This window comes from Dendropsophus ebraccatus, chromosome 4, assembly GCF_027789765.1.
Source record: "Dendropsophus ebraccatus isolate aDenEbr1 chromosome 4, aDenEbr1.pat, whole genome shotgun sequence".
NCBI lineage: Eukaryota > Metazoa > Chordata > Amphibia > Anura > Hylidae > Dendropsophus > Dendropsophus ebraccatus.
The window spans coordinates 35,530,463-35,549,603 of record NC_091457.1 but is presented as its reverse complement, the minus strand read 5'-3'; the positions used below and the strand labels follow the sequence as shown (position 1 = coordinate 35,549,603).

Genomic DNA, 19,141 nt, shown 5'->3' with positions numbered 1-19,141 from the left:
CATGATGCAAAAAATGACACCCCATACGACCCCGTAAGTGAAAAAATAAATGCGCTATAGGAGTCACAATAGGACCATTTTAAATATGCCTATTTGCAAAAAAAAAAGTTTTACTGCTAATAAAAATAGTAAAACGTAAGAAAACCTAGTAAACCTGCATATCACCGTGTTCAGACCGACCTATAGAATAAAGTAAAAATGCCAGTTTTACCGCAAAGTGGATAATGTAAACGTGGAAGCCCCCCAAAATTTGCCAAATCACATGGCCCGGTAGGTGGAAAAATTAAAGCGTTATGGGTCTTAGAAGGAGAGGAGGAAAAAAGCGAAAACGCGAAAGTGACAATTGTCCCTGTCCTTAAGGCCATTTCAGGCTCCGTCCTTAAGGGGTTAAGGTCATTTCAGGTTCTGCCTTTAAGGGGTTAAAGGGGAACTACCAGCAGGTTAGACTAATCTAACCTGCTGATAGCCCCCTACAGCGCCGGAACACTAAGTAGGAAGGTATGTGTCTTACGTTCCTCCTTGGCGCCGGTCCTGCACTGTTAGTCTGGTAAACTCCACTCCAGAGCACCATTAGGAGCAATGCTGCATCATCCGGCCTGTCGTTTCTATTGATAATTGAAGGGGCGGCGGACCGGATGAAACATTGCATGAGTTAATAAAGGATTGTTCACTCCGAGTTCTACCTAGTTCTCTAATTTTATGTACATAGGGACATTTTGGGCCAAGGTCTGCACGAGGAACAGATTCCAGCCTTACAATTTTTATTTCTCTGATGCATCTGGAAAAAGAAAAAAAAGAAAAACAACCTTTTTTGTCTTGTATTCTCCAGCTTCATTGCAGACATATGTGTCTCCATGGTTACAGACTATAATCAATTGTGTAGTCTGATCCTGTAGTCATGGTGTGTTGCCCTTCCCATTTTGCTATAGGGAAAAGGCAAAGATCCATGATTTGTCAGGGAGACGGCTCGGATGTTGTCACCGCTTTCCCCTTATTGTATGAATTCCCTGTGGTTGCTCATTTCTTGAAAACCACTTCCCATTTTGGTTTCAGGAATTGATGTGGTTATACCACTTGTTGTTTCCTCTTTTAGTTCCTGCTTCCCTGAGATATGACCTTTGCTATAGATATTTCCTATAGTTGAAAATAGGTTAAGTGGAGGTAAATGGCTGATAGCATGTAAACAGCACATCAGCAGTACTGAGAACAAAAGACGCATTCAGAGCAAGTGTGAGGCGGACAAAGGGCGGCCGCATACAGGCTGATCACCATGTAAATTAGTATGGTTTCTGTCTCTTAAAGTGCATGTATTGCCTTTTTTTTTTTCTTTTTTCCTATTTTTTTTTTTTACTGATTATTAGAGCCAGACACTGAAAAATGTTCCATTTTACTAATATATTTTTATTTTTAATTCCATGTTTATTACATTATTATGGGGACTGACATCTTGTCTAAGCTATTTTAACAGCATTTAGAGACATGCTTTACAGCAAGCCCCAAGCCACAGTGCAATTGAGGGTTTCCTATTCTCTTTTATGAGAGAGGTTTCTAGTGCTGTTGGTTGGGTAATACTTCTAAGGTATTCCTCCTATATAAGGCTCCCACAGGATGTAAACTAATGGTGGTTTTACACGGAGTGATAATTCGCCCAATCGCACGATTAACGATTTTGAATGAACAATTTTTTTTTATAACGATCAGCGTTTAAACGAAACGATACATTGTACGGAAAAATTGTTATGCGATCGCTTAAGCCTATCTCACACATAGGTGAAATCATTGAAAGAATGTTTACACGGAACAATCTGCAAATTTTTTGTGAACGATCAACAACGATTTGAGAAGTTGTTGAAAGACCAAAATGAACGATTTCTCGCTTGTCGCTTGATCGTTTGCTGCGTTTACACGTACGATTATCGTTCGAATTCGATCGTTATCGTGCAAATTCGAACGATAAATCGTTCAGTGTAAAACCACCATAAGCCTAATACAATCCTTTTTTTATTAGGTTTTTCTTATTGGTTTCATGTTCTTGTTATGGTAAGAACCAGTTGTCAATTTAAATCGAAATAGATAGATTTTTGTTTTTTTTCTCTAATGCTGGTCAAACATATTAGACATATGCTGGCCAAAGCTAAAAATTTGTGTTGTCTTTTTATATGTGCAACACTCTGGAATCAAAGGGTACTTTAAAAATAAATAATGATGTCTAATATCTAATGTGTTTGGTGGCCTTCTAACTCCCCTCTGGTAGCAGATGTCATAAGGATCAGGCTTATTGCAGTTTAACTGCCCAATTGTTATGAATGTGCCTGTGCTACCTGTGCTGAACTCCATGCGCCCCTCGGCTTGTGCTGTGCAGCCGAGATGGCGCTGATATTTTGTATTTTTGTATGTTGGTGCAGTGTCCTGAACCTTGTCTGAACACTTCTCTATTTCCTTCTGGGTTTGTTCAGCCACATCCGCATTGCCAGAGATACTCCTGGCTACTTCGGAGTTAACACTGCTGCTGTCCCAGGTTGCTCTTGTCCCAGGTGTTCTGAGGAGATTAGGGATTTGGTCCAATCTGGTCTCCTATATAGTGTGTGCCAGCCTGCCTCTCACTGCCGTTTATTGAGTTGTCTCTGTCTGTTTGTGCTGTTCTCTGTGTTTACTCTGACCCTTCTGCCTTGTATTCTGACCGTCCCAGCTAGCTGCCTGCCCCTGGCCATATTGCCTGACTTTGACCTTGCTTATTGGATCGTGTTTTGTACTGCGCTGCCCGATTGTTATGACCCGGACTCTTCTTTATTGTGTTTGTTTGTTTTGTGTTCCATCTAACCAGTCCATAGAGAGATTTTAAATTTTTTTTATCAGTCATTGTCTGATTGTTCAGGCCATGACCAATTAGGAGAATGAGCCAGGAAAAGTCCAAGGTTATCATGTTCTCCTTCACCTGACCTAGACAGCCACATAATGTACGTCTATGGGGCCGTCTCGTTTGCATAGGCACAGAATGGGGAGGTGTGCAACAGGATGGGGGTGTCCCAATACTTTTGCCCATCAAGTGTTTCCTAATATGCTTGTGAACATATTTAAATGTAAAGAAAATAATGTTGACTACATTATTTGAGAAAGTCATTCACTTTGCTTACTGTTCCTTTTATTTTTGTTGTAAAGTAAGTAAAATAATTTATATGATTCAAAAGTAAAACAATGTTATAGGCTAAACAGATAATTTTAGTTTACTTTGCATAATCTGAGATCACCGTGCCAGACTCCAGATGACAGATGTTCTGGTTTGTATATTTTAGATACAGAACACTGATAGGAAGCTCTGGAGTAATGTCAGGAAGTACTAATTCCCCACTATAACGCCGAAAGCTTACGTTATTCTGCCAACAGATGGTGACAGGAATAACTGAACATAGGCAGGGCTGATAATGGGAAATGGGGGGTAGCTGGGAAATCAACCAGAGCCTCCATTCCTGAAGGTGCCCCCAGGGATCCAGGGCTCTGGATTTCTGGCCTCATTTTTTTTTTCTACGCCACCAGTTGAAACCTATGGCAGAACATAGAGCCATAGACTCTGCCCATTCTCTCATGGTTTACAAGACACTAGGACCACTCACAGGATGTGATCAGCTTGATACAGGCAGAGCGATGATGTCACTGTATTACTCTGTGCCTGGGCAATGACTACAGGCTAGAGTCTTCTTACCTGTTTCCTATGGGATTAGGTTATTTGCAATAAGGTAGCCCAAAGTAGCCCTTGTGTGCTGTCCCCAGTAGTATATACCACTTGTGGGCTCCCCCAGTAGTATATATATACCCCTTGTGTGCTGTCCCCAGTTGTATATACCTTATATAGTTGTATATACAAAAAAAACCCAAAACATTTATACTCATCTGATGTCCGCATGTCTCCTCTTCTCTGCAAGAGTGACAACACTCGACCGCCGGTGCAGGGACACCAGAGAGAAAGCGGCCTCTTGTGACCGCAGGGACTGACAGTGCTCCTGTTGTTGCATCTATGAGCGCTCATTGTCATAGCTATAGTGCAGAGTGCAGCAGCTGGGGGCGCTGATTTCAGCCCTGTAGGGGGCAGCATGGATAGTGGCCGGCGCCCTGTTCGACCGCACTGGTTTCACATAGCTAAGGCCGGCCCTGCGTGTATAACTTTTCATCCTGCATCATACAGCGGTGGCCTCTACACACCTAGTACACTTCATATGGCGGATATGACATGGGGGGGGGGAGTAACATGATGCCACACTATAAGGAATAGATGGGGGGGGGGGGTTGCAGTGGTGCACTATAAAAGAGCAGGGGCGTAACTACCACTATAGCAGCCATAGCGGCTGCTATGGGGCCCGCCGCATCAGGGGGCCCCATGGCCTGCTCCTGCAATACACTGGGCCCCTTCACTTGACCGTTTAGTGGTCAGTCGGGGGGGGGGGGGGGCCAAATCAAAAGTTTGCTATGGGGCCCAGCCATTTCTAGTTACGCCCCTGTAAAAGAGGTAAGTAGGTTGTGCAGTATAAAGCATGATTATCCTTCATAGTACATCACAATCTACATTCCAAAATATATCCGTAAATGTGTACATGATTACTAATGTGAACATTTCAGGAAAACAAATTCTTTTCCGCTTTTCCGACAAAAATAATATGAGCATGAACAAATGATCATAACTTCCTGAATTATCTACAGGAAACCTGACACTTCATAGTAAGGCTGTGGCTGCCAAGTGGGACTTGTGTCCTATCAGAGATAACACATTATGCCTGTACGAACCAATGGACATATTTAATGTTCACTGTTTCATGATGGATACAAAGAGGTTAAATGTTGAAAATAAATTTATACTCCTAATAATGGTAATGATAGAAAGCAGAGGAAAATCTTTTTGACATGTTAAACTGTGACATAAAGAACAATTTAGACTTTGTATCTCCCTTTGCATCACCTTTAATTGGTATGTGGGTCGTGGTCTAGGGGTTCCCACTAATGCAGATGTGTGTAGGTTCTATAGGAACCATGGGGTAGCAGTACCATGACAAATTTGTCACCCTCAAGTCAATGCAGTGCGACTGGAGACTGGCTCAGTACTGCTTGGCCATCTAACCCTCCTCAGGGATTTTCTCAATGTTTCCAGTGTTAGGCTATGTTCACACAACATATGTTTTGTATATATCATGGCCTTTGTTGCAATTTGCAACAATGGCCATGATTTATACAAAACATACATTGTATTGGAATGAATGGAATCCAGGCCGGAGTGTATACATATAGTATAAGCTCCGTCCGGGATTCCATCCGGCCGCACGAAAAACTGACATGTCAGTTTTCTGCAGCCTCTATTCATTGAATAGCGGCCACACAAACATGTTAGTTCAAACAATGTAGAGTGTGACTCCGGACGCACGTTCCATTGTGTGCAGCAGTGAATTGGGATGCGGGCACACGTGGGTGCGTCCGCTTCCCAATTCATCAGAAATGAAGATCATCCGGCCGGTACTGCAGTATTGCCTGGCATGATCATCAGTAACACCAGCCGTTTTGTGACCTGGCCGGCTCACAGAACAGTCGCTGTTCTATGTAGTGTGAACCCAGCCTTAGGCCTTATGCACACGTTCCGTAATTTTTTCGGGTCCGGAAACCACCCGCTAAAAATTACGGGTTGGACATCCGTATTGCTTCCGTATTGCATCCGGAAGCACGGAAGTCTGATGATGCCTGCAATCACCACCGAGCACGGAAGCGTCCCCAGTTGCCATGGTGATCGCAGGAGGACACTTCTGTGCTCGGTCTTTACAGGCATCATCAGACCCCTCCTGCGATCACCATGGCAACCGGGGCCGCTTCCGTGCTCGGCCGGGATTGGCATCATCAGACCCCTCCTGCGATCACCATGGCAACCGGGGACGCTTCCGTGCTCGGCCGGGATTGGCATCATCAGACCCCCTCCTGCGGCGGCATCAGACCCCCTCCTGCGGCATCAGACCCCCTCCTGCGGCGGCATCAGACCCCCTCCTGCGGCGGCATCAGACCCCCTCCTGCGGCGGCATCAGACCCCCTCCTGCGGCTGCATCAGACCCCCTCTGCGGCATCAGACCCCCTCTGCGGCATCAGACCCCCTCCTGCGGCGGCATCAGACCCCCTCCTGCGGCGGCATCAAACCCCCTCTGCGGAATCAGACCCCCTCCTGCGGCGGCATCAGACCCCCTCCTGCGGCGGCATCAGACCCCCTCTGTGGCATCAGACCCCCTCCTGCAGCATCATCAGACCCCTCCTGCGGTAATGATGCGATCTCCTATGCGATCCTCCTGTGCCGCTCTGCCTTCAGTGCTCTTAATTGATTCATTGATACTTTCCTAACTACATTGTAAACACCCCAATTTATTGAGGTAATTGGTACTTGTACCTTTGTAGCCCAGCTGCCAATCATCATTACCAATTAGCACAATAAATTGGTGTTTACTATTGGTTAGGAAAGTATCAATGAATCAATTAAGAGTCTGTGAGCAGTGAATAAATGGCCTGTCAGCTAAATTCGGCACAATATAATAGATCCCAGCACTTCTATATACTGCTGTGCAAATAGGAGCATGAGTTATCCATATTTTTGTACGGAAATACGGATGCCAAACATGTTGCAATCCGCAAACAATCCGTAGACAATTGATGTCAATGAGAGCATCCGTGAAAAAATCTGGGTCCGCACCGGGTCCGCACTAGGACATGTCCTTTTTTTTTTACGGATTAATTTTCATCCATTTCTGCTACTGATCGTGTGAATTGCCCAATAGACTTCAATGTGCACTAACTCGGATACGGAAATACGGATCCGTAAATTACGGAACGTGTGAATAAGGCCTTAAAGTGTCTACTGTCTTTTAAATTGTATTTGCAGAAATCAATAGTACAGGTGATTTTAAGAAACTTTGTAATTGCATATATTAGCCGAAAAATGCATTTTTATCATGAAAAAGCAGTTTGAAGCTCCCCCCCTGTCTTTATGGTTTTCTTTGGAGAGTGGAGGGGTGGAGAGAGATGAAGCACCAAAACAGGACAGCAAAGAGTTAATTTACAGCTACATCACCAGGCTATTTCCTCTGAAGTCAGCTCTGGCCTCTGAATACCGGCTTTCACACAGGTCCTGCTGTAATCCTTTGTTCCCTGCTCTTAGCTTGCGACTAATTTCACTCCTCCCCTCTCCATAGGTTACACAGGGCTCAACTGATTAAAGAGAAGCTAGATTTCCTGATAATGAGCAGTGAATGAGAGAGAGGAGGGATGGCGGGAGACCTTGGGAAAGGCTTTTTGAATGCAGATAATGGCACATTTGCCTAATAAACCCAAATACAATGTTTCTTAAAATCGCCTGGACTATTGATTTCTGCTGAAAAAAAAAAAACACGTTAGTGACACTTTAATGTTATTATGTGCTGGCAACCCCAAAGAAGTCCTGCCAAATACGTCTTATAGTGCAATACATAAATCAAATAACAACAAAAGAAATTGCACAAATGAATAGGAAAATATAACAAGTCTTTATTTGGAATTATAAATTAATAAAATTACACAAAGTGAAGTATGGGATAAAACACAGAGGTCAAAACCAGACGGGAAGGAAGATATCAGTGTGGTAGATATCCATCAGAAATGAAAAAGAATTGGTATGTGAGGTAATTGTTATTACAACATCACCATCTAGTGGTCACTATTAGTATAGGAGCCTGAGCTAAATGCACAGACCCAAAAAGGTGAATAGGAAAACTCCTAGTTACGAGGCAGAATCATTTTGAAGAAGAGGGGGGCTGTATGCAACCCCTTCACAGGTTAATCACAATAAAAGTATTAGTGAAAAAACCAAAGAGTGAAATCAATAATTTACATCCATAAATGAAAAGACTTAGTGAACACAGAAAGAAACCACACTGAAATCTTACCACCTGCCTGGCACAAAAGCCCGACGTACGTTTCGCTCACTTTGTCAGGAGCTTATTATGTTATTATGTGCTGGTGTCCTCATTTGCTGCTCTGGCGTGCACACATTGATGTAAGCCTGGACTGAATAAGGTGTTTTTTTATGATCACATCTAAATGGTGAGTGCCCTCTCATTTATCTTTCTAAGGTTTATAATTTTTGTTATGGTATTTTACTTTACACTGTCATCAGCTGTTGGATGCGCACCTCCTGGTACATGTAGCAATGTGTAGCCAGCTATTTTTAAAGTTGCTCAAAGACAACGATCGGATGATGATCAGCTCCTCTGCGGTTCCTTCTCTTTATTACACAGATGATATCTGCCAGATTTAGCAGATTGTAATAGGACCCTTACTGAGCTGTGTGTCTGCTTCTTTGCATAATCAACGGTGCACACTGTACATACAGAACAGTAAGGCATAGCAGTGCTAGGGCCCAGGGAACAATAGGCCCAATTCACCTCCTTGACACTGTTTGAAAAAGGGCAGTTTTTAATGGAAAAAAAAAACAGACACAGGCAACAAAGATATGTTCTGAATGCTTCTACTATCTATATCTATCCAGTGATACTGCCAGCTCAGTAGGCAGTCATGGGGTTACAGATTCACTATAAGGGCCAGTTCACACTGAGCAAGATCGTCGGAATTCCGAATCCCGCCGTGCTCAGTGTGCTGCTTTGAGTGAATGGGAGAGCGCGCGCCTGTCTGCTGCCGCCTCTCTCTGCTCAAAGCAGCACACTGAGCACGGCGGGATTCCGCCGCGGAATTCCGACAATCTTGCTCAGTGTGCACTGGCCCTTAAGGAGAAGTCTGGCAATTTTAAAAGTTTGTCAGCCCACAGGAAGAGGTAAGTAATGATTGTTAATTCGTTTTTATTAGTGATATTTTCATGGGCAGTGAGGGTTTGCTATTAGGGGCTGTATTCTGGCATAGATCTCTAGAGAAAGCTTCTTTGGGTTAGTTTTTCTCTATGTATGTATGTCTCTAGTTATCTGTTCTCTTTTTTCATTCTTGACTTCCATTTTTATCATCTGTTTGTGGCATCATGAATTCCTTTCATCATTCATTTTTTGTCATCTGTTGGTATATTTTGCAGCCCTACTCTGTCATAGGGATATTTCAGTACTGACACCAATGATAGGAACCAACAAAGGTGACTGCACTGGTGAAGTACTGGTCTGCCATCTTGTGACCAGCCAGCATTGTTACAGAGACATCATTTCAGGACATTAGTGGCTGGCCTTGTTACATCCAGGGCTGCCATTATTATTGCAGAGCTGGGAATAGTTGCTTTACAAGGTGGGGGCCCTTTTAAATACAGTGATTTTTGAGCAATTGTTTGCATTGACCTAACAAGGCACTATTAATTGTTCCGATTACAGTTTACAATTATTAACACTACACATCACCATCTTATCATTTCATGTAAGGATACAGCAATATGATTGATTTAGCTCACATTTCCTACAGAGAAATAAATGTATATCAGGTTACGGCTGTATATAAAGTGTATACAGCTGTATATATACATGGCATTCCATTTATGTGACTTCTTTTATTAGGCCATCAAGCTGCAAATCCATTACGTCACCCAAAACTTCAAGGATCATTTGCTGATATAAACCGGCTGCTAGGGGTCATGTGGACACATTCTGTACCAGTCAGTTAACGTTCTTACAGAATATAGATAACATACCCCTAAAGAATATGTGCTTGAGTATAAGAAAGTTTCTAAGTATGTATATATATATATATATATATATATATATATATATATATATATATACACTCACCGGCCACTTTATTAGGTACACCATGCTAGTAACGGGTTGGACCCCCTTTTGCCTTCAGAACTGCCTCAATTCTTCATGGCATAGATTCAACAAGGTGCTGGAAGCTTCCTCAGAGATTTTGGTCCATATTGACATGATGGCATCACACAGTTGCCGCAGATTTGTCGGCTGCACATCCATGATGCGAATCTCCCGTTCCACCACATCCCAAAGATGCTCTATTGGATTGAGATCTGGTGACTGTGGAGGCCATTTGAGTACAGTGAACTCATTGTCATGTTCAAGCAGAAATCGAGACTCATCAGACCAGGCAACATTTTTCCAATCTTCTACTGTCCAATTTCGATGAGCTTGTGCAAATTGTAGCCTCAGTTTCCTGTTCTTAGCTGAAAGGAGTGGCACCCGGTGTGGTCTTCTGCTTCTGTAGCCCATCTGCCTCAAAGTTCGAGGTACTGTGCATTCAGAGATGCTCTTCTGCTTCTCTTCTGGTTGTAACGGTTGGCTATTTGAGTCACTGTTGCCTTTCTATCATCTCAAACCAGTCTGCCCATTCTCCTCTGACCTCTGGCATCAACAAGGCATTTCCGCCCACAGAACTGCCGCTCACTGGATGTTTTTTCTTTTTCGGACCATTCTCTGTAAACCCTAGAGATGGTTGTGCGTGAAAATCCCAGTAGATCAGCAGTTTCTGAAATACTCAGACCAGCCCTTCTGGCACCAACAACCATGCCACATTCAAAGGCACTCAAATCACCTTTCTTCCCCATACTGATGCTCGGTTTGAACTGCAGGAGATTGTCTTGACCATGTCTACATGCCTAAATGCACTGAGTTGCTGCCATGTGATTGGATGATTAGAAATTAAGTGGAAACGTGCAGTTGGACAGGTGTACCTAATAAAGTGGCCGGTGAGTGTATATATATATATATATATATATATATATATATACAGTAGGAGTCCTGAGATAATATAATATATGCACATAATCCACTGCACAAACAAATTACCAAAAGGCGACATGCTCAGTAGGGGACTGCCAACTACAGCACACTGTCAGCACCTGTGGTAGGGCCTGGGTGCTGACAGATTCCCTTTAAAAATTAGCTAAGAGGAAATATACTGAAATAATGTGACACCCGTTAAACATTCATAGATACCAGGGGTGTTCATTACATACATCCAGGTTTTTACTGTGCGCTCTGCAAATATTTTGAGATGCAAGGTAGTGAACATTCATAGACACAAGGTACTTGGTAAATATTTAAAGACAATGGCAAACATTTACAGGCACTGTGGCATCTGATAAAGGTTTCAAGACCGGGCTTGGTAGGAATGCCCTGATCTACATAGAACGTGTGACCTGAGAGGCCAGGTGACATCATTATGCGGCTTCATCTCAGCGGCCATGCTATCGACAGAGCTATGACTGTGTAAACACTCCAACATGCAGCCTGTTCATTGTTTATATGGGATGCAAGTCTATTCATACATCCAAGCACTGTACTATTTGTTGCAGCTGTGCTTTTCAGTTGAATGGATAACCCCTTTACGCCCATCATTCATATAAGAAACAATTTGCCCAGTGAACATTAGATTCCCCCAACATTTCAGCAATGGTTGGTTATGATCTACTACTTGCCAATCACATGACAACCGGAAACTTGTGCATGATGTTTCAAGATTCGCTAAAAGGGAACTCCGGAGGGGAGGAGAGTTTTTCTATAGGGATGTGTCTGCTCTGGACAGTTCCTGTCACAGACAGAGGTGGCAGCAGATAGCACTGTGTCAGATTTGAAAGAAACCACTTCCTGCAGGACATACAGCGGCTCATAAGTACTGGAAGACTTGAGATTTTTAAATAGAAGTAATTTACAATTCTGTATAACTTTCTGACACCAGTTGATTTTTTTCCTCTGGAGCACCCCTTTAAGCTTTTATCAGAACACATGGCATATATACAATATAGATAATCTGAATGATTGGGAGGTCCTCTGAAGACATAGAGATGTACATCACGGATTTGAAGCCAAACCCAGGAACAGACTATAGAGAACAGGTCATAAAGGAAAGACTGGATTTCTCCTCTTTTCAAATCCACTCCTGGGTTTGGCTTCAAATCTTTGGCAGATAATCTGTCGTCAGATCTGTTGGTGTAATAGGGCCCTAAGCCTACAGATATATTATCTCTATGACGTTTAGTAAAACTTCCTGTGTTTGCTGAAAGGAACAGGTAGTGACAATGGTCTGTTATCAGAGTCATTTCTGCTGATAAAGCAGAAAACTGCTGATTCTAGACACATACACACACACAGGATTGTTTGATGTGAGAGTATTCATAATTGTCTGTAATACAGACCCACAATGCAAATGTATTATATACATGTTAGCATTAGAATACACATTAGAGTCAGGGAAGCTGTCTGTTTCACTAGTGCTGTAGACAGAGCAAGTAGGGGTAACTCACATTCAATGCTCACTCTGTTACACTGTGTTGCAGCTGTGGTGCTAGTGACACATACAGCTTCCCCCAGCTCTAATGTCTATTCCAATATAGAATGTATGCAGCAGCATTACCAATATGTATCTTTGTCAGTACAATGGATTGGTGGCAGCAGAGGAGCTGTGTTAACCCTTACTACTGCATAATAATGATAATAATAATAATATGTCCCTATTTAACACAAGGCGCTAAGGATTAAGGTAATTTTCTTACCTTTATCCTCAATGCCGTTTTTGGGAACTTTGTAGTTTATTAGATATGTAATGGTTTGGTGGGACTTCACTGCAGAGCATCAAATGAATATTCAATAGAAGGGGCAGGCCAGCTGGGATAGATCGGTGCACTGAGTGTGGTAGTCCTAAACCCAGTGCACCAAACCACCCAATTTACATATCTAATAAACTACAAAGTGCCCAAAAATGGCGCTGAAAATCAAGCTACGATTATTATCCTCATCCTCAGCTCCCCATGCGCTATAGAGACATATCAGCAGCTTAGATGCTTCTAACCTGCTAGTTTCCCTTTAATAAAGTTAAATTACAAAGTTATAAAACTTTATTAAAAATTACACTTTTTATTCACCAAAATATCCCCTTAATAAAAATAGTCAATGTTGTCAGAATCATCATCCCACCTCACCGAGGCTGAAGGGTTGCTGTAAGTAGAGGCAAAAAAACACACTTTTTCAATGAGTATACTTGTTTGTGTTCTTAAGCAATGATCTTTATTTTATTTACCAGATAAAAAAGAAGTGTTTCAGTGAACTACAGAGAACATCAAACTACAACAAGCAGACACAGGCCAGATGGTAGCCTTCATTTTAGAACTGTCATTATGCTGCAAAGTGAAGATTCGACTGGTTTGCAGCCAGCGCCGCCATGTGGCCAGAGAAGGGTAAAACAGCTGCACTTTGTGAATTTCTTCATGTTTTGTGACCATTATTCAGTCTTTCATTGCAGAATAGCAAGGTGAACGCACCTGTGGCCTACAGAATTGACAGGCAGAGTCCACATTTCCTGGCTGTCAAATCATAGGTCATAGACCCGTGCACTCTCATACTGTCAGTATTGCTCCGTTTCTTTGGCAGTGATAAATACTAATAAAATTAACAATAAAAATATGACAATAATCATGGTGATTAGGAGTTGAAATAGTTAAACCGTATTCTTTATTTCCAGAACATCACCATTCTTGTCCTGGTTGGATCAGTATTGCACATCAGACCCATTTAAGAGCATTGCAGTTTTGGGCAAATAAAAATAGCAAACCTTTTATGCTATATCATCCGTCAATACGTTTCAACAGATGAGATCATCTGTGATTTAATATATAAGGGTGCGTGCACACTACGGAATTGCCGCGTATAACCCGCGGCGTACTCAGTCGCTCGTCCCCGCACGCAGCGGCGCGCTTTTCCGCCGGTGCCATAGACACTGTTCTGTGCACGGGCGGATTCCGCGTTCCGTCAAAAGAATTGACATAGAATAGTGTCTATGGCACGGACGGAAATGCGCGCCGCCGCGTGCGGTGACGAGCGACGGAATACGCCGCGGGTTATACGCGGCAATTCCGTAGTGTGCACGCAGCCTAATAATAAAATAAGTTTTGACATGTGCCAGAGACATTCAAGTTTAAATCAGTTTGGGTGTGATTTTCAGACCCCCACTGATCTCTAGATATAGCTAGGAGAAGTGCACGACTGTACGCTTCACTCCCCAGTTCAGTTCCCTATGATCCTCATATCAGTGCATGAGATAAGCTCTATTGTAAGCTTATCTTGTGCACAAGACAAAGATGACAGGGAGCTGGGGATTGACTCATACAGCCAGCGCTTCTCCTATAAAAAAAACTAGGGAGCAGTGGGGTTCTGAACACTTGGCCCCTGACTGATCACATTTTTTTGATGTCTCTGCAATTTTTTTTTATAATGACAGATACTTAAAAGGGGTTATGCTAAGATTAAAATAGGGATAACTAGCTGGGAACCCCACTGATCACAAGAACAAAGTTATCACCGTGTAAATCCAGTGGCAGCCCACATGCTCGATCGCCATTTACTGTCTATGAATAGGGGATAATTCAAAATATTAGGATAACCCCTTTAAAGGGAATCTGTCTGCACCCGGGCCCTACCTGTGGTGTATGTGCTGTAGCTGTAGCTGGCAGTCCCCTTGTGAGCATGTTACCTTTTGGTAATTTGTCCTTGCAGTGGATTAAGCACGGATTGTAATGAAGAGTCAATGATGACTTGTGCCTCAGCGTTTGTGCCGCACTCTGGCACACCTCATCACTGCTTCCTCCTCCTCCTTCTTCTACATGAATAATCAATGTTGCCCGGCCTCCTGCTCGCTCAGCTGTCAGTCAGTATCTGCCAACAGAGGACTGATCTGCAAGCAGATATAGATGAATATCCTAGCCTTTGTTGGAGCTGTGGTCTAGGGGTAAATCACCCGTCTAAAGTGCAGAAACAGTGTTTTCTGGTCCAAATAAAAAATAAATATATAGTGCACTTTTAAAAATTATACAATGTTGAGAAAAAATAAAGAATAAGCAAGTAGCAACTATAACTTTCATTTTCATCAAGAGAATCGAACCAAAGAAAAAATTGTGTTGGTTTCTAGAAAAGTTTACTCCTAGACCGCAGCTCCAATACAGGCTTGGAGGTTCAACTATATCTGATTGCAGATCAGTCCTCTGTTGGCAGATACTGGCCAACAACTGATTAAACATGAGGCTGGGAAGCATTAGTTATTCATGAAGAAGTGGGAGAAGGAAGCAGTGGTGAGGCATGCCAGAGTGTGGCACAAACATTGAGCCACAACTCCTCTTTGACTCATCATTACAGTAGGAGTCCTGAGATAATATAATATATGCACATAATCCACTGCACAAACAAATTACCAAAAGGCGACATGCTCAGTAGGGGACTGCCAACTACAGCACACTGTCAGCACCTGTGGTAGGGCCTGGGTGCTGACAGATTCCCTTTAAAAATTAGCTAAGAGGAAATATACTGAAATAATGTGACACCCGTTAAACATTCATAGATACCAGGGGTGTTCATTACATACATCCAGGTTTTTACTGTGCGCTCTGCAAATATTTTGAGATGCAAGGTAGTGAACATTCATAGACACAAGGTACTTGGTAAATATTTAAAGACAATGGCAAACATTTACAGGCACTGTGGCATCTGATAAAGGTTTCAAGACCGGGCTTGGTAGGAATGCCCTGATCTACATAGAACGTGTGACCTGAGAGGCCAGGTGACATCATTATGCGGCTTCATCTCAGCGGCCATGCTATCGACAGAGCTATGACTGTGTAAACACTCCAACATGCAGCCTGTTCATTGTTTATATGGGATGCAAGTCTATTCATACATCCAAGCACTGTACTATTTGTTGCAGCTGTGCTTTTCAGTTGAATGGATAACCCCTTTACGCCCATCATTCATATAAGAAACAATTTGCCCAGTGAACATTAGATTCCCCCAACATTTCAGCAATGGTTGGTTATGATCTACTACTTGCCAATCACATGACAACCGGAAACTTGTGCATGATGTTTCAAGATTCGCTAAAAGGGAACTCCGGAGGGGAGGAGAGTTTTTCTATAGGGATGTGTCTGCTCTGGACAGTTCCTGTCACAGACAGAGGTGGCAGCAGATAGCACTGTGTCAGATTTGAAAGAAACCACTTCCTGCAGGACATACAGCGGCTCATAAGTACTGGAAGACTTGAGATTTTTAAATAGAAGTAATTTACAATTCTGTATAACTTTCTGACACCAGTTGATTTTTTTCCTCTGGAGCACCCCTTTAAGCTTTTATCAGAACACATGGCATATATACAATATAGATAATCTGAATGATTGGGAGGTCCTCTGAAGACATAGAGATGTACATCACGGATAACAGCATCTCCACCGGAAAAACAGTTTCCACATTCCACATGGAGTTGCTGTTACAAGTCATGAGCATCGCCTTTTTGCAGAGAATAGTGTTATAGGGCATTGTCCTGACCTGGAGAGACAAGAACAACAGCAATGGTTAGAAATGGTGCAAACATTACTAATCCCTTTCACAATACATTCGACTGAAAACATATTGCACCACGTATCATATATGTCTGAGGAAATAGCTTACTGAGGACTTTATATAACATTACAATCCCAGACTATGGAGCAGGACTATCAGGGAGACCAGATGGTTGAAGATGTGAGGAGTGTGAGATTACAGACAGTGTTGAAAGTGCTGCTCATCCTGGTCATCCTGTTGCAGTCTATATTAACTCTACACATTGCTATTGGAGAAACGGAAAAAGTGGACATTTATCATTCCTAAAAGTAGTCACTAATGTCACTGTCACAGCACATTTCCATCAGTCAGACTCACGGTTGTTTTAGCGACCTTATTTAAGATTTAACTCACTATATTTTGCTGGCCTTTGTACATTTATTGTGTAGTTTATGTTTTTTATGTTTCTTCCTTCAGTATTGGGTAAGAAGATAAAGGAGCAATAATCTAGGATGGAAAAGCAAAGTCTAGGCCACAGGCCAGTATGAGGATCGCCTGCTGCCATCTCTGTTTCATAATAGGAAGGTGCACTCTGAAGGTCAAGTGCCAAAGCTGCCGAGTATGTCTTGTTCTGTAACAAGGAGGTATTGCAAGATAAGCAGAGTCATCCTGTGAGTGAAGAGCGTTCAGCAGGTCTCCTGCCAAGTCACGACATAACTCATCTGTTTATTCCTAATATGGGTTTTGTGTAAAGAATTCTTCCATGGCTTTCTGCTTATCCCACAAGCTACATCCAGGGGCTGGCTGGCAAATTTTAGCCCGGGGGGCAAGCACACAGCACTGGCCCATAAGTAGCAGGCTGGCGGCCCATGCTTTAAGGACCACTCTGGCCCTTACCTATAACATCTTCATCATTTGTGACCAAATATCCTACTGTGCCCTGTGAAGGGATCAGAAGTCACTTTCCTGTATAAGTCTATGGGGCGGCTCAGCGATGACACGGAACGTACCCATAGACAGATGCTAGGAATGCTGGGTGACCTCTATCATACTGAGTATATGATGCTGGAAAGCTGGTTGACCTTCATCAAACTGAGTATAAGATGCTGTGAAAGCTGGGTGATCTCCATCATACTGAGTATAAGATGCTGGAAAGCTGGGTGACCTCCATACTACTGACTATAAGATGCTGGGAAAGCTGGGTGACCTCCATCATACTGAGTATAGGATGGTGAGAAAGCTGGGTGACCTCCATCCTACTGACTATAAGATGCTGAGAAAGCTGGGTGACCTCCATCATACTGAGTATAAGATGGTGGAAAAGCTGGGTGACCTCCATTATACTGACTACAAATACAAGATGCTGGGAAAGCTGGGGTTTCTGTATTTTTTTTTTTACAATAGTTTATATCACTGCTGTGGTCCTGTGGGTATAGGCATTTTTCTTTTTAGAACACCCCCCTCGTGTGTGCACCCCCCATTAGTAAAAATAATAATAAACAAAACAACAAACACACATACTTATATGTATCCTCTATGTACTCCTGTATATATGTATCCTCTATGTACTCCTGTATATGTCTCCTCCTGTATATATGTCCCCTCTATGTACTGCTGTGTATGTCTACTCCTGTATATATGTATCCTTTATGTACTGCTGTGTATGTCTCCTCCTGTATATACTGTATGTATCCTCTATGTACTGCTGTATATATGTATCCTCTATGTACTGCTGTGTATGTCTACTCCTGTATATATGTATCCTTTATGTACTGCTGTGTATGTCTCCTCCTGTATATACTGTATGTATCCTCTATGTACTGCTGTATATATGTATCCTCTATGTACTGCTGTGTAGGTCTCCTCCTGTGTGTGCGTATATATATATATATATATATATATATATATATATATATATATATATAATATTCACGAGGGAATATGCAATGCAGGAAAATTTGATCAGTGTAACTATATATATATATATATACATATATACACAGGAGGAGACCTACACAGCAGTACATAGAGGATGCATATATACAGGAGTACATAGAGGAGACATATATACAGCAGTACATAGAGGAGACATATATACAGCAGTACATAGAGGAGACATATATACAGCAGTACAGAGGAGACATATATACAGCAGTACATAGAGGATGCATATATACAGGAGTACATAGAGGATATATGATGTATCCTCTATGTACTCCTGTATATATGTATCATCTATATACTTCTGTATATATGTCTCCTCTATGTACTACTGTATATACTGTATGTATCATCTATATACTTCTGTATATATGTCTTCTCTATGTACTCCTGTATATATGCATACCCCCCAACTTTTGCTGGGGGGAAAGAGGGACATAGCCACGCCCATAACTGCGCTCTATGACCCCATAGCCACATCATCTATTACCATTATATAAGTAACAAATATTATCACCACTCCTTCACCACATAGTTACTTATACCACCATACCACTGGTGCCTCCATCTAGGTAGGGTGTAGTAGTGGAGGTAAAGTGAATAAGGGGTGTAGTAGTACAGGTAAAGATGAGGGGTGAGGTAGTACAGGTATAGATATGGGGGGTATTAGTAATACAGATGAGGGGCATTAGTAGTAGTAGTACAGGTAAAGATGAGGGGTATGGTAGTACAGGTATAAATGAGGGGTGTATTAGTAGTACAGATGAGGGGGATTAGTAGTACAGGTACAGATGTGGGCTGTAGTAGTAGTACAGGTAAAGATGAGGGGTGTAGTAGTAATACGGGTATAGCTGAGGGGTCACTGGGGGTGACTGGGAGAGCTGGGGGTGTACGGTGCAAACTGGGGGAGCTGAGGG

The 19,141-nt window shown here is 42.5% G+C and overlaps 1 long non-coding RNA gene across 1 annotated transcript in view; it reads left to right on the top strand.

The window, feature by feature from the left end:
- The window catches only part of LOC138789575 (uncharacterized), a 35,166-nt gene extending 18,098 nt beyond the window's left edge, over positions 1–17,068 (top strand). The window contains exons 2-3 of the long non-coding RNA XR_011362737.1: positions 13,006–13,159; positions 16,761–17,068. This is a non-coding gene — a long non-coding RNA (uncharacterized lncRNA). The remainder of the gene's footprint in view (positions 1–13,005; positions 13,160–16,760) is intronic.
- The last annotated feature ends 2,073 nt before the right edge of the window (positions 17,069–19,141 follow it).